General features: G+C 34.7%; 2 long non-coding RNA genes across 2 annotated transcripts in view; one reads left to right on the top strand and one right to left on the bottom strand.

Annotated features, from left to right (window-relative positions):
• Positions 1-20,081: 20,081 nt before the first annotated feature.
• Positions 20,082-26,028, bottom strand: part of LOC127791519 (uncharacterized) — a 32,113-nt gene continuing 26,166 nt past the window's right edge. The window contains exons 2-3 of the long non-coding RNA XR_008020961.1: positions 23,736-23,919; positions 20,082-20,167 (exon numbers count right to left, since the gene is read on the bottom strand). This is a non-coding gene — a long non-coding RNA (uncharacterized LOC127791519). The remainder of the gene's footprint in view (positions 20,168-23,735; positions 23,920-26,028) is intronic.
• On the top strand, positions 20,277-24,165 carry LOC127791520 (uncharacterized). Its single transcript, XR_008020962.1, has 2 exons — positions 20,277-20,421; positions 23,975-24,165. It is a non-coding gene; the product is annotated as an uncharacterized LOC127791520 (long non-coding RNA).

Below are 26,028 nucleotides of genomic sequence, written 5' to 3' on the forward strand. Positions count from 1 at the left end.
GCAGCACGTGAGTTACACGCGCCAGAAAGTGGTTGTGCGTGAAGGCGGGTGGCCCACATTTCCAGGGCACGTGAGGGCCCCATTTTTCTTCAACTTTTCTAGTTTTGTCCCTAATTTAATGCCCCTCAACCCTATGCAAAAATATTTGAGTTTAGGTTTATCAAAACTCGTGTTTTCTATAGAAACCATACTGTCCAAGAGATAAACCAATAAGGTGAGACCCCTATACTCCAAATCTTATTTTTTATTCTCTTATGAGAGAGTTCTATTGCATGAGATGGGTTTCGTGAAGTTCTTTTACGTAAACTCTTGTTATTCTCTTATGTGAAATCATGTTGCATATATGAAATGTATTTTTCTAAAAATTATATGCTATTGGATTTTTAATTGTTGCATTTATAAAATTCATGTGGCCATACTGTTGCACCTATTTGTTGTTGGACGAGGGCAAAAGTCGGAGATCCCCCGAGAGGCGCTATGCGTGCACCATCGAGAAAGTTCTCGTGGGGAAGACCATGAGCCTAAGGAACAACGGATGTGGTGCTTGCATGAGTTCTATGAGATCGGGCCAAGGTGACATAGTTAAGGACCTCCCGAGAGGCGCTATACGTGCGCCCTTGAGAAAGCTCTTGTTGGAGGAAGCTGACATGTTCACGAGGCACTTCAGAGTAGTTCTCGTTATTTTCCTCATACGTTTTATACTTGTTCATGCATTGATATAAACTATTTTGGAGTTTCTCACTAAAAGATTCATCTTCTAATTGGACTATGTCCTTGGAATATTCAAACGTTTCAGGTTCGACGAGCGGCTCTAAGGGAAAGGAGATAGCTGAAGAATAAGCTTAATTTACTACCTGTAGCATGTCTAACATATTTTTATTATGTGCCAACCTATGTAATTTTGGATATCGTTAAGACGTTCAGTTATCATTTGCTAGAGATGATGCTCATGTAATACATTTTGTAGGCATCTTGAACGATTTTATTTATGATAAATAAAGTATTATGGTTGTGAACCATATTAGGTTCAATCTAGCTTCTGCATTTGAAATTTTAAACGTCTGTCTCAACTATTCGATTATTGAGTTTGTTAGGCTAAGAATATGAAAATTAGGGTTCTTGGGATATTGTGTGATGTATGACAGCTATTGTGATATGAAAACTTTTTATATTCCCAAAATCCTAAATTATAACACGCTTAAGAAATTTGGGGTGTTACAATATCGCAGCGTTGCCACGTTATGAGCAGAGGCGCAACCACGTGGCGCACATAAGGGGAGGCGGGGGCCTTGCGCGTGTTGACTTTTGAATTTTGGGAATGAATTTAGCGATGGAATTAGCGACGGAGTCAACCCCCTAGCTAAAAAATAAGAAATTAAATAAAAAAATTAAAATTTAGTGATGGGGTTAGCCCCGTCACTAAAAAATAAAAGAACTAAAATTTAGCGACGGGCTCAAATCCGTCACTAAAAAAAATTAAATAAAAAAAAAGCTTAATTAAATAAAAAAAATTAAAATTTAGTGATGGGCTCAAACCTATCACTAAAAAAAAAATTAAAATTTAGTGACACGCTCAACCCTGTCGCTAAAAAATAAATAAAATTAAATAAAAAAAATTAAAATTTAGCGACGGGCTCAACCCCGTCGCTAAAACATAAAAAAAATTAATAAAAAATTAAAATTTAGCGATTGGGTCAACCCCATCACTAATTCAATCGCTGATTAGCGACGGGTACAACCCCCATCGCTAAATTTCAGCGATGCCCTTTTTAGCAACAGATTTTGATATTTTAGCAACAAAATTTTGCGTCGCTAAAACACTGATTTTTTGTAGTGCTCTAAGTGCAAGTACAATTGGAAAGGCTGTATATTTCAAAAGCTTAGTGTATTTTTGTGATGTTTCGAAACCTATTATGTATGTTTCGAAACCTACTTTTCTATTTTGTCTCTCACGGCTATAAACGACCAGATTTCTATCTCTTGATATAAATAGCAGGTGTTTGAAGATAAGAAAAAGTAACAACAAGAGAGCACATGTAATACCCCATGTTTAGATAAGGTTGCCACATAATTTCAATGAGTTTAGAACACCAAAAAATTGATTTTATAGCAATTTCAGGTACCGAATCAACTGCAGGGAATGCCTCAGAATGAAATTGTCTAAGAAAAATTATATGGTCTCGACGAGCGTATCAACATAGGATTTATGGTATCGAAAGAAATCAAATTCGGAACACTTTTCGGTACAGCTAAAATACAGCTATCATTTAGGCTATAAAACCGAATTGTTGTAGAAGGCTCCCTAAAAATCAACGGAACCCTAGGGGGGCTCCGGTTTTGCGTAACGAGCAACCCTTCAGTGATTACGAGATGAACCAATAGCCCGGTGAGGGCACTGGGGCGAATCATCTTTTTTGACTAAGTTTTGAGTTATTAATTTTAGATTTTCAATATTATAATGCAATTTAATTCAATGTTTAAGGGTATAGTTGCAATAAGGAAATTAATTAAGTGGAATTAAGGTAAAAATTGAAATTTAAATGTGTAATTTCTCTTAATTAATAGTGTAATTTATAGTTATATATATATAATGCGTGTGCATTCGGTGGCTGTGTGTGCGTGAGTGATGGTTGCTGCTCTACAAACTGATTTTGCACGCAAACTCCATGCCTGCCGAGATTTATGGGAGATTTTTCACGCCAAGAGGGTTTTGCACGCAAGGAAGTATGGGCAAAAGTGGTGAGGTGGAGGGTGGAATTCGGCTATAAAAGGAAGGAGATGTGGGCGAATGGAAGCAAGGAGAAATGGCAGCAAGCGTGGGCGAGCAAGGCCGAGAGAGAGAGAAGAGATCATGAGGGAGAGGTGAGCTGAGGCAATGGCGCGAGGGGTGGCGGAGCAAACCGCCACAGCAAGCAGCGAGCGGCCATGGCCGCACGAGCAGCAACCAGCCAAGGGCCGAAGACCGAAGGCGGTCGCAATCAGCTACCGGCGAAGCTGTGCGGGCAGCGGGGGCGACTGGTGGTGGTAAGAAGAGGCCTCTGAAGCGGTCGAAAGCAGCGAGCAGTGGCCATGGCAGCCATGGCCGCGAGTTCCAGCTGCGGCAGGGCTACACCAGCCGCAGCCAACAGTGGCCGCGAGCAGCTCCGACGACGGCGGCGATCGGGGACGGCCGGTGATGGCGCAGCAAGCGGCCGGCAAAGGAGGCGGGTGCGGTGGTCGGCGGCTGTCGCGGCAATTGCAAGCGGGCGCGGGAGGAAGAAGGAGGGAGAAAGAAGAAAAGAAAAAGAAAAAAAGAAAAGAAAAGAAAGAAAAGAAAAGAAAATAGGAAAAATGATGGGAAAAATTCTAGAAAAATCCTGAAAAATAGGAAATTATGTTTCGGTGATATCTCGGAGATTTTGGTGAGAAACGACTCGGGCACGCTTTTCGAGAATATTGCATGCAAATCGAGAAAATCGGAGATGCTAAGTCAAGGTGAGTAAAATTCTCTAGAAAATTTTAGAAATTTAAAAATATTATTTTATGAATTTTCGTAGTGAAATATTTGAGAAAATATTTCTAGAAATATTTAATTTGGAATTATTGAGGAAAAATAGGAAGAAATAGAGAGAAAATTAAAAAAAATGCCAGAAATTATGGAAAAATAGGATTTAATATTTATTCAAATACCTATAGTGATTAGGATGCTTTGAGGTCAAAGTTGAGGTGTCTGGTGCGAATTTTGAGGTTGGCACGCAAATCGAGGCAAAGCACGGATTTTGAGGTAGCCGATAAGCTCTAGAAGGTAAGTGGTACTTCCTTGAAAATGTTTTTCATCATATTGACATGCCCTGATATGTATCCATCACATAGACTGCATACATGACTATGAAATGCATAATTACACGTTGATACTGTTGATCACACGCATATGAGGCCATAGGGAGTACGAACTGGCACCGTTGTCTTATCAAGGGTGCACCCATACACCCCGACTTCGAAAGAGGTGGCCGCTAAAATGATAGGCAGCATGAGGGGTGCAGTTGACACCTACGATGAAAGACATTGCATACACTCATGACATTGCATTTAGTACCCTTATTTAGATGGTTCATCATCTAACTTGGGTTCGCCCCTGGAACATTCAACGTTCCAGCCGGGACTTACAGAGATTATTCCGAGATTGGTGATATGTAGTGACGCGAGACGTCAAGAAGCGAGTAAATGTACCATGTTATGTTGTAATATGAGTAGTTTAAGAATTATGTACATTGCATTTATCGTCAGACGCTTATGAATTAACTTTGTAATGAATGTCATGTTTAGTTATTATTATATGAGCAGGTTCGATTCAGCTTCCGCTTTGTATTTATTTTCTAGTGTAGATATCTCGCACTAGATAAGGTCTTAGGGAATTTCGGGATAATGTAAAGATAAAAAAAAAAAAATAGACCAAATTTCCTGAGGCATAACACGCCCTGAAGAAGTGGGCTGTTACAGCACATACTAGAGACACATACACAAGCACAAGTGGTGATCAAATCATTTATTCAAACTCTCAAAGAAGATCTATCTACATCTTAATCTTGTGCATTGCAAGTGTGAAAGGAGAAGCAAGTGCAAACAACAAGTCTCATCTCTTCAGCTCTCCTCACCTCAAGCTTAGAGGTTTGTGCAGCCATTGGTAAAGCATTTCATTGCTATAAATTTCATTAGGCTGTAAAGATAAGTTTTATTTATCTTGTTATTGTTGTAAGGTTTGAGTTGAGTCTAAAACTCATTGTGTCAAATGTTTGAATTGAGCATAAAACTCACTTGGTATAAGGTTTGAGTTGAGCCCGTAAAAACTTATTGTACAAGATTTTAAGGTGAACCGTGGTAAAACTCTTGTTGTGGTTGATCACTAGTAAAAGTTATTGGGATTGAAAAATCCTTCAAGTGGGTAAGGTTGAAGATAGTGGACTAGGCAGGGTGTCGAACCACTATATATCTTGTGTGCAATTTATCTTTTATTTTTACTTATCCTTTATTGCTTATTCTTTCAAAAGAATTGTTTTCAAAGTCTAAAACATATTTTTCCTTAAGCATTAGCTTATATACATTCATATAAACATAAGTACCTATCTTTGATCTCAAACTCTTTGGTATACTCTTACTTATGTAAACCATATTTGCCAAAGATCATTACTTTGAAATACAAGCTAAAAGATTTCGAATCAAGCAAAACATAAAAGTATATTGCAAAACATACAATCTATATTTCGAAACTAGCAAAATAGTGAGGTATATTTCGAAACATATATAGTATACAATTCCCAATTCACCCTCCCTTTTAGGATATATTTGCCATCATTAGGACCAACAAAATTGTTGTCCAACAGCAAGAAGATCAAGAGGAAGAGGATAGCTTACCAAAGTAAGGAGCAAGAACAAGCTTTAGCATGCAAAACAATGGAGAAAAGAGAAGTTACAATCAAATTGCAATGAAAGAGATGCAATCAGTCGAGAGTGAGACAGAGAGTTTCAGCAATGCCCTAGCTTCTTCTATAATCTTCTTGGTCGAGTAGAGCTCCCTCCACCATTTCCATTCCATGTTTATATATTGGCATCACATAAAAGGTTGTGCCTAGCACTAACTGTCGACCGTTTGATACTTGCAGTCGACTAATCCAATCGGTTGACAGCCTTAAGCCCCGTTCAACCAATTGTGTCAGTAGCCATTATGAAATATTGCACTTAAACCCCGCTATTAAAACTTAATAACCTTTCCACTAATACTTAATGGAACCAAGGCCCCCGTTAAATCTTAGTGATCTCCCGTACATCTAGATCTATTTGGTTAACACTTAATTGCAATCGGCATCATTAACTCTTTAATGAAGAGGAACACACTAACAATAGTAGATCACTAATCAGACACATTACTTGGTCTACGTGTTGTGAGAAATGATAAACACTCATGAGGGGGTGAATTAGGTTTTCAAAAACTTTTTTTAATTTTGAAGACTCTTTGAATAAATCAGTTTGGGTTTTTCAAACCAAAGCTTTGAATATATCATTTACAAAAAATTATATGAGATAAGTGTAAGATAAATTCAATACAAAAAAAAAAATATTCTTTTTAGGATTTAGAAAGCTTTTGCTTAAGAAAGGAAACTGATTCCAAGTTGTTGTAAAAATCTTTGCTGTAAGATGAAAGACAATGCTGAAAAAAAAAAAAGAGAGATGAAAAATGCAGCACATATATACTGGTTTGACCAACAAAACTACTCCACTCACTTGGGTCCTCACCAAGGATTTACCGAATCCACTATAGATTTTGTAGGCTTAGTTATAATCTCAATTTTTTACTGGTGTAATTGTAACCTTTACTTTTCATAGACTCAGCAATAACCAATACAACCGAATTTTAAAGACTCAACCAAAACCACAATCAACCATAATTCCATTAAGGACATTAATTTTATCCCCAATCAACCATAATTCAAAAATTAGACCCTAAATTTTATTCATCGCACACTAGACAGAAGAACTTTCATGATTGCAATTTAGGGTTCTTGTATTGTGAAGAGTTTACGATTGAATTTTGATATAGGGTTCGATTTAGAAGGGGTTCTTTGAATTTGAATTTAAGGTTCGATTTAGGCATTTGCTCCTAAAGGCTTCTTCAAATCTTAATTCGAGGTTAGATTTGGGCATTTACCACTTTCTCCATATCTATACCACAACTAAGGTGGGTTTGCTGGTTATTAAGGTTAATAAAATTAAAATTAAAATTAAAATGTCGTTAATGACTTTAAGATGTCATCTATCACAATAGCTAACATGGTCCATTATCTAAAAGTAGAGTGATCTATATATTTGCCCCTTTTAAAATACACTAGTCAATTTGGATTCAAATCTGAAACTTATTAACCCTTTTTAAGATACAATAACTTATTTATCTTCATTCATATAAAATTCCAAAATTCTTTTCAAAATTCTAAAAACTTTTGGAGCTGTTATAGTAGGTAGGAGTCACAAAGCTTGTATTGCACTTTGATTTTATTTATGTAGGAGGTGAGCTTCAAGGACTTGTATACCTGTGGCCGATGATGAGCCAAAGCTTGGAGGCAGCGTCTTAGTTGAGAGTGTGAGCGCGAAAGCAACCCACTGATGGGGTTCACAGGCTTTTGTTTTATATATATATATTTAAAACATTAGTATGATTTAAAAATAATTATAACAATTCATTTTTGAAAATATTTTACATATATTGAATTTATATATAAAGGTTAGAGAAAAATTGATAATATATTTTTTGTAACTAAAAATACATTTTCTGTTATTTTTGTAATAATGTAATTATACATTTTCTATTTTTGTAATTATTTTGATAATGAAATTATTGAAAAATACATTTTTCATTATTCTAATTATATACTTTATGTTATTGGAAATATGTTTGGTAGTTAGAAAAAATGAAGGCAACCGGGAGAACGAGAAAGTGAAAAGAGGGAGGAGACAAAACAATTAGGAATAAAATGATCAATTTCTCGTACTTCTTAAGGTAATCTATATCATCATAAGATATTGAGGGTGTCTCTATAATTAAGGCAATTATCAAGAGTAATGTAATACTCTGAGAGTCTAGAGAAGGGCAATATATATCAAGAATAAGTAAGAAAAAAAAAATACCAGCTAAATATTTTTTGGACTAAATGTAGACAAAGAACTTAGAGGTTAAGCATGGTTGAGCTAGGGTAGCTCAAGAATGGGTGATTCATTGGGAAATTCGCGTAGACCCATCAGGATAAGTTATTCCAGTTCTTCCTATCGTTTAATGTGGGATGTTACAAGTAATCATTATAATTTTCTCTTTTAAGTGTATATGCATTGTTAAAATTTGATAAATTTTTCTTATACCAATATTTATAGCATGTTTAGAAGGAAAGCTTAAAAATTAGCAAAAGAAAGACAACCATTTTACAAAGATCTCTTATGGCTCGAATACGATAATAAATTTATTAATAGAAAATATTGTCGCTAACCCGCTTAAATTTTACAAGAAATAAAACAATTAAAGGGCATAAGAAAGTCATCGTGCAAATATTTTAATGCTTAAATTAGACACTAAAACCTTGAAGGTTGTATTGAGACAAGTATCAATGATGTACCTCTTTTAGAATGAGGGCTTATTTATTTTTAGAAGAGTATAGAGCTTTCTCATATCATTATGATTTTTTTAAATAATATTTATTTTAATATTTTAAGATTCATTAAGATTAAAATTATTGCGAATAATACTTATCCTTTTCGCAAAATTCTTAGAGGGATTTTAGGAAGTCAAACTTATCTTATTTGTGCTTTGTTCAAAAATCCCAATCAAGAGAAATTTTACACATTTTTAACTCAAAATGTTATTTTAAACTTTTAGAATTTTTTTTAATCTTTTGATGAGATTTTACTTATGAGATATCAATTCGTGAGATTTATATCCAAACTAAGAGACAAAACTGCAGGCCTCAGTGTTTGGCTGTAGATCATCGCAATTAAGAATTTGGAATGTTAGCGAGGATACCAAACATCCAAGTCAATCCAAGCCACCCATTTAGGTGGTGGCATAGTTGGTCTTAGGGGATAATCATGTCATTTAATATTCTTGGACATATTTTATTTTTAAATTAAATTAAATCTTGATTGAATTATTATTATTATTATTATTATTATTATTATTATTATTATTATTATCTGGATTCTATATCACTGGACAAATTAAATCTAATTTGTCCACTCAAGAAAATAAGATCAAGCCAATCACATCTCAAAATTCAAGGGTGAACGTAACCCCCAATACTTTGGGGGTTACAAATAACAGAAGGGCCCCCTTATTTGTAACCCCCAAAGCATTGGGGGTTACGTTCACCCTCGTTAAAGAGGGTGAACAAAATCGCACTCTCAAAATTCTAACATGACCCAGACTCGTTAGCCTATAAATAAATGCCCTCGTACCCTATTGTTACATCACATCTCATCTATAGATCAAATCTCTCTACACTTGTTCCAAGTCGTCTTAACACCTCTCTTGTAAGTAGGATTGAACAGAAATTCTGCTAGATCGAACTAATCAAATCGAATTGATAGACCTTTTTTAGTAGTCGGTTAGTGGTTCGATTAGTTTTTGTAAAAATTTTGATTATCGATTTTTGTTTCAATTTTCATTTTCAATTTTAACGGAACCGATCAATATGCAAAACGACATCGTTTTTTGAGTGCATTATAAAAGGAAAACAACAGACAGAGAATGACCAAATTGATGTCTCGTGTTCAGTCCCTCCTTCTGAGTTATGTCCGCCCTTCTATCTTCTTCTTCTCTGACGTCTAACCCGTCCCCCAAACATCACCACCATCTCTCGTCTTCAGGCTAGCTTACTGACTAGAGACAAAGATAAAGAGCCGACGGGTTAAACCTGAAAAGCTGGCCCTTCATCTTCGTCTCCAATTCACTCGACCCTTTGTCTCCCTCCAACACCAAAGCAAACCCAATATCTCTCTCTCCCTCCTATTTGCACCACCATGCTCTCCTGTTGACACGAATGACCCATTCAGTAAGTTTTTTGATAACTTATATTTTACATTAAAACAGAGATTTATTAAAATTCAACCGTTATATACTTTTGATTTTTAGGTATGTGAGTCACTGAGCCAAAGCAAATTTGATGCTCGATTTCGACCGTCGAAATAAGCTGTGGATGGTGGTTAGCAACGGTTTTTTATAAACGTGTTTTGAGTTTTTTTACTATAAAATTAATTTTTATATCTACAAAAAATCAATCGTTGGATCAAAGTCATTTTTGGATATATGAATCACCGGCTGGCCCAACAATAAGGTTGAACTAATGTTCGGTCCCTTCGGTTATTTTGTGGGTAGTTCAGTTTTGGGTTCAGTTATCACGGTTTAAATTTTGATTAATTCGATTAGTTGGAGTTAGTCGTTACCGAACATTTACACACCCCACACTTACAAGTGTTAGTCTTAAAATTCAACTCTTATGCCAACGATTACGTCATAATTTATAATTAATTTGGTAACATATTTTCAATTCATCAATGACACTCAAAAACATAACTAATCCAAAACAAAGTCTCCTCTCATACAGGATTACCCATTTGGCAAGCAAATGTTCAAACTTGAGACAAAGGACCCAATAAGTGACCTTTCTACCAAGTAATTAAGACTAGTTCAAAATGCGACCTCTCTACCTACCAACTTAATTGGATCTTTCAAAGAGCTTCACCTATTAGCGCTTCAAACCCATTTCATTTCTCCTACTTCTCATAGACATCCCAACCCATATAATAATTAAATTACAACAGAAGGACAAAGAAACTCTTCTTTGTCGCGGCCGCCGCTGAGGATCCATCTTCTCCTCTTTTAAAGTACTTGGACGTTACCGGAAGAGTCCCGAGACGTTTTTTTGACGTTTTGCCTTGTAAATATAACTATAATTGTAATTCTTAATGTTGATTGAAAATTTTTACTTAAAACTAACACAAATAATAGCATTGTTTACACACTAAATGTAAGAAAAAAAATATACAAACACCCTTAAAAAGACTAAATAATATTTTTTTAAGTGTTATCATTCATGTCTTTTCACTAATATTTGTTTTGTAATTAAATAACAATTTTGAGTGTATTAATAGCACCCGTCGTCGCCTCTTGAAAATGATTTTATTTCTTGTATTTTCATCTACTTTATAGTTGTTATTGTCTAAATATAATAATAAATTTGTAGCAACAGATGAGTGTCCGTCTCGAGCCTTTAATCTTCTGGAGACCTACAGAGAGGAATTAGTTCGGGGCGTAGGATGTTTCCTGCATAGGCCCTTCATTAATGTTTAAGTTAGAATATGCGAAAGAGTATAAAAAAACAAGAAAATTATAGTATAAGTAGAGTTTTTATCTTATTTTGATTGAAAGAATCATCTCTTATTTATAGAGATCAAACTTGACAAATAGAAAAGTATCCACATTTCTCGGACCATATGTTCCACATTTTTAGGCAAAGACATCAAAGATGGGTTTGATATATTCTTAGACCCGAGAAAGGCCTCTAGGAGAGTCTCCTAAGGTACCCACGCCACAGGAGAGACCTCCGAGAAGGTGTCTCGAAAGTACCTGAGAAAAGTCTTTTGGAAAGTCTTTCAAGATACCCTGGAAAGGCCCCATGGGGGTTTCTCGGGTGTACACAAGAGAGATCTCTTGTTGGGTTTAATATTGGCAGCTCTTGGATAAATGCCAGACAGATTTGTGGCCACCCAAAAATTAACCTAGTAATTGGTCTCTAAGTTAAAACCTGGTGATGGCGTCACATGTTGCACTTATAGGATAAAAGTTGTCGTTAATAGCTATAGCTTTCGACCTGGTGGTAAGCGCTTGGCTCCAAGGGTTCAACTAGTATCAAAGCAGGTCAGGGATTCAAGTTTATGCGAATGTAATTCTAGGAAAGGTTGGGATTATTGGGTTTAATATTGGCAGTTCCTGGATAAATGTCTGATAAGTTTGAGGCCACCCAGAAATTGACCTAGTAATTGGTCTTTAGGCTTGAACCTAGTGATGGTGCCGCCCATTGCGCTTATAGGATAAAAGTTGCACCACGACTAACAGTTATAACTTTTTGCCTTATAGTAAATGCTTCCTAAGGTTCAACACTCTAGGGGACAATTTTGTTAGGAACACCTCTCGAGCTTTTCTTTTAGACTTCTTTCTCTTAGACTTCCTTGACTTTGAGTCCATTTTCTTCAACACAACAATAGCAAAAGTTCCATATTTTTGTTTATGATTCACAAAAAATACATAATGTATTCTATCATTAGATAATTGCCTTTTAATTTTAGCCAAAAATCATAAAAAAACAAAATTTACAAAAAAGAAATACTTTTTTTGAAGTCTCTGTTGTGTATTATAGTGTGAGAGTGTGAGTGTTTGTCCCACATTGATTGTGTAAAGAGATGGGAGTGAATATTTATACTTTTTCCTCTCACTTGGGTTTGGGCCCTAAGGGGCGCCCAAATTTTGTAAGTGAGGGAAACTCTTAACCCTCGCACCGCCGTTGTCACCGTCCACCTTGTTGGATAGGCGGGCGAGGCAGGTTGTTATATGTATATATATATATATTTATATAAAAAAATTAAAATTATTTTCTTTATTTACGATTTGCTTTTTGGCTCCTCTGTCCATTAATGATTCATCTGTTCGATCACCCCAAGCGTCAGGCATTGATGCCAGTGTTCAATGCCGGCTTGATTGCGAAGGCTGTTTGGTGCCCCGACCCAACCTATAAAAGGTTGGTCGAGCCTCGTGTTCAAACCACCCCCTGAGTTTAAAGCTTTCGTTTTTCCTCCCATGTTCGCTTTGTCACAAAGAGAGCAAGTGCCTTCCCAGTTCTGCCAGATTCAATCAATTCAGGTCGCCGTTCACCAAAGCAAGACCGTTGTATCCTCCTTAGACAGTCGTCGGAGCCTGCAGTGATCGAAACAAGGTGTTACTGTCTTCAAGACAATGCTGCCAGCGTACCTCGGTCATCGATACCCTCTGTCTCTCGTTGGATTCATTTTTCAGTAGTGCCTCACGTGAACCCTCCTTCTCCGTTTGCTGGTCATCGTCGACAGAGTCTGGGTTTGCATCTCCTTGTTGTTGTGCCTGTGATATATATATATATATATATTGTTGCTGTTTGATTTTGAACGAGGTTGACTCAGTCAACCGAGATTCTCTCCAACGTTCGGTTCAGAAGTTATCTTATCTCTTCTGAGTGTGCTTTACCCCATCTTTAAATAGAGATCGACTTCTACAATTACGGATCATCTGACTCTTGGTTCAATTTTCATTTTGGGCATATTTCTTCTACTGACTTGAGCGTCGGAGTTCTCCCGAGGGATTACAGCCCCGCCCTTGCAGGTACTTGGCTCGAGGTAGACCTCGGTGATCGGTCCAATACCATCAGATATATATATATATATATTGTTGTTGTTTGTGTATCACGTTGTTGCGATAAACTGCTGTTGTTGCTTCTGTTGGGTGTGTACTCAGTATAATTGCTATTCCTATTTCAACAAAGTCAAGCAAATTGACGATAACTCAACTTTGCATGAAGGGGGTAGTTGGGTCAACTGAAATTTTCAAAACGTTGAACTCCAATTACTTGAATACTTCAACAGTTCTCCCAGCCATTCTACTTTAACTAAAAGGCCCAAATTACCCTTGCTTCCATGCAAAGTTGACCGACAAGGAGGGGCAGTTTCGGAATACGGTTGACATATTCAAACTTAAGGATCCATAGGCCATATGCATGCGGCCGCCGCGGCGGAACGAAGTAGATGAAATATTCATGGGAATTAACAATTGAGTGTAAGACGAGACTGGTTCAATACGGGGCTTGGTCAACGCGTTCGTACCTTACTCTTTATCATCTATATATATATAAATGCTTCAAACCCATTTCGTTTCATCACTCCTCGCTCTCTTCCCAACCTACAAAATTAACCAAAATCACATCAGAAGAAGAAACTCTCCTGACACCCTCAGAGGACAAAGAAAACACCTCCGCTCGTCGCCGCCGCCCTCATCGTCTTCACCTTTCATAGTTTCGCTTCAATACATATATAACGAAGAAAATGGGTTTGTTGCGAACCAGCGTTGTTTTGCTCATCGTCTTCGTGACCGTCGCGGCCATTTTGATGGACGGTCGTGTAGAGGCGGGGAGGATTCTGCCGGAGGATTTTGCCGGCGCAAGCGGCCACCTCGCCACCATCACCAGTTGGCTGGAAAGGTTAGCGTCGGGGCCCAGCCCCAAAGGTCCGGGCCACTGAATGATCTATTTCGGGTACACTTTGAAGGGCCCGCCCGGCATGCCATCCAGTAGCCACCCACGACAACCATTCAATTAATTTATTAGTTTGTTATAGATGTTCAAGCGGCCAAGCCCAATTGTATGTATATGAATAGACAAGAACATAAATATTCTTTGATTTGTTTGACAGAAGAAACATATAGCCCCGACTTGCAATTTTTTTAGTTTTCTTTTTAATTTTTAGTTTGTATATATTATATATTCAAATTTTATATTATATATACTTTTGGAAATTAAATATACTCTTATATATTTTTAGTTATAAATAATAATTTTTAAAGTATTATTTAAACACATTCTCAATTTAAACGCTATTCAATTTTAAAACTTTATATAATTTATAAGTACAGATATTTATAAGCTATACAAAAAAAATAAGCCAAACAACCTCTTAAACACATCCTTTTGGGGAAGTGGGATAAACTAACAATTTTTAATTAAAATATAATCATCAATGAAGTCACTCTCTTTAAGGTGTTATTTGCTTCCACTTAAAATGGAAAAACACCTCTGGGAGCCTTGTAGTCAAAGCTGTGTACAAATTTGAAAAAGGCAAAGAAAGGACAAATTTGAAAAAAGCAAAGAAAGGACTGAAGGAAAAACATAACTCCATTCATTCAATTGTTTCCTATTTATATTCTCGAACTTGGTTATGTTTGAATATGTACCTTTTAATAAATAAATACAACACATTCATTCATTTGGTTGTCTACACAACATTTTCAATTGACATAACCATTATGCACCTAATAATACTTGAAATTTAGCTTGGTTGATGCATGTACATTTTATTTGGATCACATTCAATCTTGGTCCTATTAACTAGTCCACACATTCAATCTTGGTCCTATTAACTAGTCCACACTCTCGATTTTGCATGAAATTCTACTTGGGGCTCCTTGGCTCACAAAGGGAGTCTTCCGAAGATCTAATAGCAAACCAATTTTGCTTAGGATTAAATTTCATAATATGACTCACATAAAATAAAGCGACAAACTTGATCATGATTCAAGATTATTTATTAAAATTTAACCATTAATCCTAATTTTGATAAACCTAAGATACATCTTTTCTTCTAAATTAACGATCTTTAGAGATAGATCTAATCTCTTCCAATCTATCTAAGAGATCACTGTTCTTAAATAGCATATATACATTGTAAGGACACTTAATCTTAAATAAAAGATTATCTCTAATTTATGGGCCAAAGATAAGCCTAATCTCTTCATCTTCTCAAACCAAAGTGACTTAGTCTTAAATTCGGCCTCACTAAATTTTCATACCCTAATAACTTCTTTTAGATATTATTTCTTCTACTATAGTCATCCAAAAATTGTATAAAAATGTGGGATATGACAAGCTTATATAGTTTTAGTTGGTGTAAAAATGGCATCTCTAAATAATTCAAATTTCCTTTGAATAAGTGCAAAATTGGGACCCAAATAATGATACAAAAAATTATTTTCATATTCTAAAAACTCAAAATATGCTTCAAAATGGTTATATAATTTAATATCATGTTATTATTAACATATTTATAATATTAAAATATTAATCCTTATATTATTATTTTATTTTATTTCTTATTACCCTATTTTAAAGCCATAATATAATATAATGATTTACAATTTATATCAATGTTGGTTAGATTGAAAACCTATGTTTTTCATGAAAGAACATGGGAAAATATAAAAGTTTTGTAAAATAAAAAATATCTTTAAGATAGATGCATTTCAAATTCAAATTCAATATAAAATTAAAGTAAATTGTTGGAAATCACACGTGAGATTTGAGTGATTTATTAAACATGCAAATTAACAAGCATAGATATATAGCGGATTAAACACAAATCCCATATGGTTTAGTGTTTTATGCAACTTGTAGACTTTATGTTAATTAAAAGAAAGAATTAATGACGTTTCTTGCCCCTTGAAGTGTAATACTTAAAGCCCGCTTGCACCTTTTTGACAAACTCCTACTCAAATGAAAAGGTCCAAGATTGTCCACACCAAACTAGTACTAATAATCGTTTGGTTATTCCTTCTGCTATTTGAGATTTTCCAAAGTGAACGATGATCATCAACATATTTTGTCACTTCACTTTTTAAGTGTGTGTGACTTTCTAGATTCACTGCTAAATAATAATTAGGAAATGTCAAACTACTTTGACGTTAATCGAACTCTTCAATTTGTTTTGAAATCTCTCAACATTTTCAAAGCATCCAAACAGTCTTTAATATCTAGCAATATATCAAGATAATTTAAATGGCAATGAAGTTAATATCAAGTGAATATATTTCATTAATGATTATTGTACAATTTAATCCTTCTGCTACTAATGTCTCAATCGAGTTAGAGTCATGCACCGATTAATCTCAATAACTTGATTCTATGTCATAGATCCTATCTGATGTGATTTGAGATGACTCATTAAAAATTCATTTCCAATCATTCATGTCTAGACCAAGGACCTTTTCTTTTCTTTTTTTAATCACAATCCAACATAAGATCACATAGAACGTTCCCCTCACGTCAGAGGTAATAAATCTTATTAATCAAATACATGCCTTCATATATCAGATGAAAGACATATGTCAAATGAAAGAGACCATTGAGTGAACATTCCTACCCGTGAATAGGGTAAGTCCGCATACACTAACAAATATTGAACACTAGTATATAAGACAACTATGCTACTTTAAGTTAAAAGATCACTTACACAATTGCAACTAATAACATATCATTAATTCTCTTTTTCACGTGATTTGTTATTAACATCACATTTAGTGAATAATCAATTAATGATCACCCACGTGTTTACTATTTACATCTCAGGCATTTACAAGGGAGTGTCTGTCTCAAGTCTCTAATCTTCGGGAAATCTACAAAGAGGAAGCAGTTAAGGGATTGGGATGTTTCCTGCACATGCCTTTCTGTTAAATATGTTTCGAAATATAGATGAGTATGTTTCGAAATCAAACTTACTGTCAGATATATTTTGAAACATATTATGGTATGTATCGAAACCTTACTCACTGATTTGCAAATTTTGAAATTCCTTTAGATTTTTAAAAATGATTTTTTTAAAAAACATGAACAAGGATAACAACAAGTAGGAATGAGAAATCAAGTGCACACAAGATTTATAGTGGTTCGGCACTTACCTACTCCACTACCTTCAATCTTACCCACTTGAAGGATTTGCAAACCACAATCACTTTCACTAGCGATAAAGGTTTAATCACGATTCACCTTAAAACCTTACACAACGAGTTTTTACAGGCTCAAATCAAACCTTACAATAAGATAAATAACACTTATCTTTTACAATCCAACAATTTGAATGTAATTTAAACACCTTACCAAATAGTTATTACAAACCTATTGGTATGGAGTCAGGAGAGCTTGAAAGGATGAGAGCTTTGGTTTCAGCTTGTTTCTCCTTTTTATATCACAATGCACACCAAAAAATGATTGGAAGGATCTTTGAGAGTTTGTTAGAAAAGTTTCGTTCGCTTGTGCTTGTGGCAAAAATATCTTGTAGATATGTAAACTTGTGTATGCTTGTAAGGTGTATGTTCTTGTCTTCAAAAATTGATATATATATATCAAAGAGGTAGCTTTTTGGCTAATTATAACCCTTAGAGACAAGATAATAAAGTAGGTTTCAAAACACATATTATAGGTTTCGAAATAGCACATTTTTATATAGATGTTTCGAAACATACAGCCTTTACAGCTGGATATACACCAAGAAACAAAATGAGTGGAGGACATCTTTTAAAAACAAAACGATTTGGTTTTATTCTCCACTTAAAACATATCTGAAATTTGAACATCAGGGTATGGGGATTGTTTCAAAAATAAGCTTTTAAAAATAGCTTTTGAAATAAATAGCAAAAGCATGACAGATTTTCAGATATTCTTCTGACAGAGTCAGATGTTTCGAAACATGAAAAAAAAGGTTTTGAAATATACTTCAGAAACATGTTTCAAAACATGTTAAAGAAGGATTTTAAAACCATTGCTGACAGAGGTTTTGAAACATACTATATAGGTTTCGAAACATAAGTTTAGTTTTCAAATATGTTTCGAAATACAGCATATAGATTTAGCAAAACTTGAAACCTTATCAATATACATTTCGAAACATGTTTAGAAACATGATGGACAGATGTTTCGAAACATGGAAATATTGTTTCGAAACATGATGCATAAAAAAATTGAATTTATTCAAACATATCACGGAGCATTTCGAATATGTATAGAGATATAACAGAATTATGTTTCAAAATATTGAAACAAAGTTTCGAAACATGATACATAAAAATTGGATTTTTTAAACATTTGACCCTTAACGCCAAAACACTAATCATGTATGTTTCGAAATATGAAAAACTTATTTCGAAATATGATATTTTTATATGGTTTTTCATCAAACACATTTTCTCATATATTAAAAAATATGATACAACAATTCTCCCCTATTTTTTGATAATGATGAAAACCTTTTGAAAAAATCGATATGCACTTAGTATACACATAACTCCCCCGTAACTTTATATCAGAATAGAAATACAAACCTTTGAAGTGACACATCCTTTCTTGTATTTGTTTGAAACTACATATCACAAAGGTTTTCTAATTAATACCAAGAGTTAGTGTTTCAGGAATAGGATGCCAATTGTTAACTTGGACATGAAAACTCCACATGAGTGTAAGTATGCTAAACCACGTACTTCCTAGGTCTTCAAATTAGGAAAACATCTCAAGAACTTATTTAAGCCAAACTAAGAATGTAAAAGAAATCTTAGCAAAATTTGAAATGAAAGACTGTAAACCTATACTTCTTAAACTACAAACATTTGATATTTGCTCTCTGTGGCGTCGTGTCAGTTTATTTGGTTTAGCACACTTACACTCATGTGGGGGATTGTTGTGTATTATAGTGTGTGAGTGTAAGTGTGAGTGTGGGTGTTTGTCCTACATTAGTTGTGTAAAGAGATGGGAATGGATATTTATACTCCTCCCTCTCACTTGGGTTTGGGCCCTAAGAGGCACCCAGATTTTGTGAGCGGGCGAATCCCTTGGCCCTCTCACGCGTCGCTGCCATCCATCCGGGCGGGCTGGGTTGGGTCGGTATACGTATATATATATATATATATATTTTATATAAAGGAAATTATAATTATTTTCTTTATTTTTTATTTTGCCCTCCGAAAGTTCCAGCAATTGTTTGCTTTCCGGCACCTCTGTCCATTAATGGTTCATCTGTTCGATCGCCCCAAACGTCGGGCATTGATGCCGGTGTTCAATGTCGGCTTGATTGGGAAGGCTGTTCGGTGCCCCGACCCAACCTATAAAAGGCTAGTCGAGCCTCGTGTTCAAACCACCCCCCAAGTTTAGAGCTTTCGTTTTTCCTCCCGTGTTTAGTCTGTCACACAGAGAGCAAGTGTCTTCCCAGTTTTGTCAGATTTGGTCGATCGAGGTCGTCATTCCCCAGAGCAAGATCGTTGTATCCTACTTAGACAGTCATCTGAGTCTCTAATGATCGAAACAGGGTGTTACTGTCTTCAAAACAATGCTGCCAGCGTACCTCGGTCATCGATACCCTCTGCCTCTCGTTGGATTCATTTTTTAGTAGTGCCTCACGTGAACCCTCCTTCTCCGTTTGCTGGTCATCGTGGACAGAGTCTGGGTTTGCATCTCCTTCTTGTTGTGCCTGTGATATATATATATATATATATATTGTTGCTATTTGTGTATCACGTTGTTGCGATAAACTGCTGTTGTTGCTATTTCAACAAAGTCAAGCAAATTGACGATAACTCAACTTTGCATGAAGGGGGTAGTTGGGTCAACTGAAATTTTCAAAACGTTGAACTCCAATTACTTGAATACTTCAACAGTTCTCCCAGCCATTCTACTTTAACTAAAAGGCCCAAATTACCCTTGCTTCCATGCAAAGTTGACCGACAAGGAGGGGCAGTTTCGGAATACGGTTGACATATTCAAACTTAAGGATCCATAGGCCATATGCATGCGGCAGCCGCGCCGGAACAAAGTAGAAATATTCACGGGAATTAGCAATTGAAGGTAAGACGAGACTGGTTCAGTATGGGGCTTGGTCAACGCGTTCGTACCTTACTCTTTATCATATATATATATATATATAAATGCTTCAAACCCATTTCGTTTCATCACTCCTCTCTCTCTTCCCAACCCACAAAATTAACCAAAATCACATCAGAAGAAGAAACTCTCCTGACACCCTCAGAGGACAAAGAAAACACCTCCGTTCGTCGCCGCCGCCCTCATCGTCTTCACTTTTCACAGTTTCGCTTCAATACATATATAACGAAGAAGATGGGTTTGTTCCGAACCAGCGTTGTTTTGCTCATCGTCTTCGTGACCGTCGCCGCCATTTTGATGGACGGTCGTGTAGAGGCGGGGAGGATTCTGCCGGAGGATTTTGCCGGCGCAAGCGGCCACCTCGCCACCATCACCAGTTGGCTGGAAAGGTTAGCGTCGGGGCCCAGCCCCAAAGGTCCGGGCCACTGAATGATCTATTTCGGGTACACTTCGAAGGGCCCGCCCGGCATGCCACCCACGACAACCATTCAATTTATTTATTAGTTTATTATAGATGTTCAAGCGGCCAAGCCCAATTGTATGTATATGAATAGGCAAGAATATAAATATTCTTTGATTTGTTTGACATGAGAAACATCTAGCCCCGACTTGCAATTTTTTTAGTTTTCTTTTTAATTTTTAGTTTATATATATATATTAAATTTTTATATTATATACACTTTTGGAAATTAAATATACTCTTATAATAATATTTTTTATAAAATACATATGTAACACATCATCCTAATTTAAAATATTATCCAAACACATTATCAACTTAAACATTAGTTAATTTTAAAATTTTACACAATTTATAAGTAAAAAGACATAAATTAAAACAAAAAAAGACAAAAAACCTCTTAAACACCTCCTTTTGAAAAAATGGGATAAACTAACAATTTCTCGTCAAAATATAATCATAAATGAAGTCGCTCTCTTTTAAGGTGTTATTTGCTTCCACTTAAAATGGCAAAACACTTCTGGGAGCCTCATAGCCAAAGCTGTGTATAAATTTGGAAAAGACAAAGAAAGGATTAAAGGAAAAACATAATTCCACTCATCCAATTGATTCCTATTTATAATCTTGGACTTGGCTATGCTTAAATATGTGCCTTTTAATAAATAAATACAACTAGTTCATTCATTTCATTGTGTATACAATATTTTCAATTGACATAACCATTTATGTACCTAATGATACTCGAAATTTAGCTTGGTTAACGCATGTACATTTTATTTGGGTTACACTCAATCTTGGTCCAGTTAACTAGTCAACTCTTGATCTTGCTTCGCTCACAAAGGGGTCTTCCAAAAATCTAATAGCAAACCAATTTTGCTTATAATTAAATTTCATATAATCTGACTAAGATTCTCACAAAAAAAAAATGACAAACTTGATCATGATTCATGATTATTTATTAAAATTTAGCCATTAATCATAATTTTGATAAACCTAGAATATATCTTTTCTTCTAAATTAGTGGTCTTTAGAGATAGATCTAATCTCTTCTAATCTATCTGAGATCACTATTCTTAAATAACATATATATTATTTATTCTATTATAGTCATCCAAAAATTATATAAAAATGTGAGATGTGACAAGCTTATATAGTATTAGTTGGTGTAAAAATGGCATCTCTAAATAATTCAAATTGTCTAAGAATAGGTGCAAAATTGTAACCCAAATATATAATGATACAAGAAAATTATTTTCATATTCTAAAAACTCAAAATATGTTTCAAAATGCTTATATAATTTAATATCATGTTATTATTAACAATATTTATAATATTAAAATATTAATCTTTATATTATTGTTTAATTTTATTTCTTATTACCTTATTTTAAAGCCATAATATAATTTAATGATATACAATTTATATCGATCTTGGTTAGATTGAAAAATTATGTTTTTCATTAAAAAATATGAGAAAATATAAAAGTTCTGTAAAATAAACAAATATTTTTAAGATAGATGCATTTCAAATTCAAATTCAATATAAAATTAGAGTAAATGGTTGGAAATCATATGCGGGATTTGTGTGATTTATTAAACATGCAAATTGACAAGCATAGATGTATAGCGGATTAAACACAAATCCCATATGGTTTAGTGTTTTATGCAACATGTAGATTTTATGTTAATTAAAAGCAAGAATGACGTTTCCTCTCCCTTGAAGTGTAATACTTAAATTCGCTGTGCACCTTTTTAACAAACTCCTACTTAAATGAAAAGGTCCAAGATTGTCCACACTGAACTAGCATAAAAAATCTTTTGGCTCTTCCTTGTGCTAGTTGAGATCTACTAAAGGGAATGATGAGCATCAACTTATTTTGTCACTTCACTTTTAGGTGTGTGAGTTTTTGGATTCACCGCTAAATAGCAATTAGAAAATATTAAACTACTTTGACGTTAATTGAACTCTTTGATTTGTTTTGAAATCTCTCCACATTTTCAAAGGATCAAAAAGGTCTTTAATATGTAGTAATATATCAAGACAATTTAAATGACAATGAAGTTTGTTGTTGTTCAATTACACCAATGAATTTATAAATGGAAAACCGTCTTAAGATGATTCAAGTGTGGATTATCCGAACGATGGATGACTATCGAGAGCGATGGATGACTCTCTCAAGATGAAGCGACAACGATAGATGAGTCTTTTGGGGGGAGAGACAGCGATTGATGACTATCTCGAGAGTAGCAACAGTAATGGATGACTTCCTCGACTAGGTTGAGAGCAATGGATGAGTCCCTAAGATATGTTAAGAGAGGTGAATAACCTATCCAAAAAAAAGATCGGTTAAGGCGCGGGTGAGGATTCCCGCTCAGACCTTTCGATGCCTAAATTAGCCTCTCAAAAGTATAAAGTAGTCAAATGCAAGAAAAAAATGTGAGTATGAGAGATTACATACTAAATAGAGGAGACGACTCCCTTATTTATATCAATCGAAGAGGCAATCAGGTGTCGATGACCTGATTTCTTTGATGAGTAACTCAAGAGTGATTTTGACCGAAATGACCTGATTTCTTTGATGAGTAACTCAAGAGTGATTTTGACCGAAACTCGCGAGAGTGATGGCATGTGGATCATGGGCGTGCCCTGGCATCCCCAGGTGAGGGTCACTTGAGAGTGCAAGCTCAAGCACGCGTGGGACTGCGCGGACGAGGGCCAGCAGCGCGCAGGGCCATGCGTGGCTGTGTATGGTCGCGTGGGGCCGCGTTGGCCGGGCACCCCCAGGTAGCCCTCAACTTTGCATGAAGTCCCAAAGTCAAGCAAATTGACGATAACTCAACTTTGCATGAAGGGGCAGTTGGGTCAACTGAAATTTTCAAAACGTTGAACTCCAACGATGGATGAATACTTCAACAGTTACCCCAGCCATTCTACTTTAACTAAAAGCCCCAAATTACCCTTGCTTCCATGCTTGCAAAGTTGACCCGACAAAGAGGGGCAGTTTCGGAATACGGTTGACATATTCAAACTTAAGGATCCATAGGCCGTAAGCATGCGGCCGCGGCGGCGGAACGAAGTAGAAATATTCACGGGAATTAACAATTGAGTGTAAGACGAGACTGGTTCAATATGGGGCTTGGTCAACGCGTTCGTACCTTACTCTTTATCATCTATCTATATATATATAAATGCTTCAAACCCACAAAATTAACCAAATCACATCAGAAGAAGAAACTCTCCTCACACCCTCAGAGGACAAAGAAAACACCTCCGTTCATCGTCTTCACTTTTCACAGTTTCGCTTCAATACATATATAACGAAGAAGATGGGTTTGTTGCGAACCAGCTTTGTTTTGGTCATCGTCTTCGTGACCATCGCGGCCATTTTGATGGACGGTCGTGTAGAGGCGGGGAGGGTTCTGCCGGAGGATTTTGCCGGCGCAAGCGGCCACCTCGCCACCATCACCAGTTGGCTGGAAAGGTTAGCGTCGGGGCCGAGCCCCAAAGGTCCGGGCCACTGAATGATCTATTTCGGGTACACTTTGAAGGGCCCGCCCGGCATGCCATCCAGTAGCCACCCACGACAACCATTCAATTAATTTATTAGTTTGTTATAGATGTTCAAGCGGCGAAGCCCAATTGTATGTATATGAATAGGCAAGAATATAAATATTCTTTGATTTGTTTGACATGAGAAACATCTAGCCCCGACTTGCAATTTTTTTAGTTTTCTTTTTAATTTTTAGTTTATATATATGTATTCAAATTTTATATTATATATACTTTTGGAAATTAAATATACTCTTATAATAATATTTTTTATAAAATATATATTTAACACGTCATCCTAATTCAAAGTATTATCCAAACAAATTATTAACTTAAACATTACTCAATTTTAAAACTTTACACAATTTATAAGTATAAAAACTTATAAATTAAAAAAAAAAATAAGCCAAACAAACAACCTCTTAAACACATCATTTTGGAAAAGTCGGATAAACTAAAAATTTCTCATCAAAATATAATCATGAATGAAGTCGCTCTCTTTTAAGGTATTATTTGCTTCCACTTAAAATGGCAAAACACTTCTAGGAGTCTCGTAGCTAAAATTATGTACAAATTAATTTGGAAAAGACAAAGAAATGATTGAAGAAAAAACATAATTCCATTCATCCAATTGATTTCTATTTATATTCTTGGACTTGGTTATGTTTGAATATGTACCTTTTAATAAATAAATACAACACGTTCATTCATTTCATTGTTTATACAACATTTTCAATTGACATAACTATTTATATACCTAATGATACGCGAAATTTAGCTTGATTGACTCATGTACATTTTATTTGGGCACTACAAAAAAATGGGTTTATTGTGGCAGTTTTTCAATCATCGCAAAATATGTTTTTTGCGACGATTTTGAAAAATCGTCGCCAAATTAATTAATTTAAAATTATAAAATTAAATTTAGTGGCGATTTTAAACAACCACCACAAAATTCAAGACCAAAAAAATAAAAAATTAAATTTAGTGGCGATTTTGTCAAAATCGTCGCAAAATTCATTAATAAAAAAAATTCAAAAAATTTGAATTTAGCGGCGATTTTAACAAAACCGCCACAAAATTCATTAATAATAAAATTTAAAAATAAATTTTGCAGTGGCTTTAATCAACTGCTGCAAATTTCAGAAATTAAAAAATAAAAAATTAAATTTAGTGGCGGTTTTATCAAAACCGTCGCCAAATTCATTAATAAAAAAATTCAAAAAATTTGAATTTGACAGCGGTTCTCTCAAAACCGCCGCAAAATTCATTAATAATAAAATTAAAAAATAAATTTTGTGGCGGTTTTAATCAACTGCCGCAAAATTTAGAAATTAAAAAATAAAAAATTAAATCTAACGACAGTTTTGTTAAAACCGTCGCCAAATTCATTAATAAAAAAAATTCAAAAAACATTGAATTTAGTGGCAGTTTTGTCAAAACCGCTGCAAAATTCATTAATAATAAAATTGAAAAATAAATTATGCTACGGTTTTAATCAATCGTCGCAAAATTTAGAAATTAAAAAATAAAAAATTAAATTTAGCCAAAACCACTGCCAAATTCATTAATAAAAAAATTGAATTTAGCGACGGTTTTGTCAAAATTGTTGCACAATTCATTAATAGTAAAATTGAAAAATAAATTCTGCTGCAGTTTTAATCAACCGTCGCAAAATTTAAAAATTAGAAAATAAAAAATTAAATTTAGTAGCGGTTTGGTCAAAATCGCTGCCAAATTCAGCAATTAAAAAAATCAAAAAATAAATTTTAAAAAAAAATAATTTAAAAATTAAATTAAATTAAATTTTACAATATAATCTAATTTTTTTATTTTTTAATTAATTAATTTATTTATATCAATTAATTTATTTAATTTAATTAATTAGTTTAAAATTTTTTATGTTCAATTAATTTATTTAATATGTTAACTCTTTTTTAGGTGTTTTGAGAGTTCAATTAATTAATTTAATTTAATTCAATTTCATAAAAAATAAAATTATTTTTTATTTT

This window comes from Diospyros lotus, chromosome 15 (genome assembly GCF_014633365.1).
Source record: "Diospyros lotus cultivar Yz01 chromosome 15, ASM1463336v1, whole genome shotgun sequence".
In the NCBI taxonomy this organism is placed as follows: domain Eukaryota; kingdom Viridiplantae; phylum Streptophyta; class Magnoliopsida; order Ericales; family Ebenaceae; genus Diospyros; species Diospyros lotus.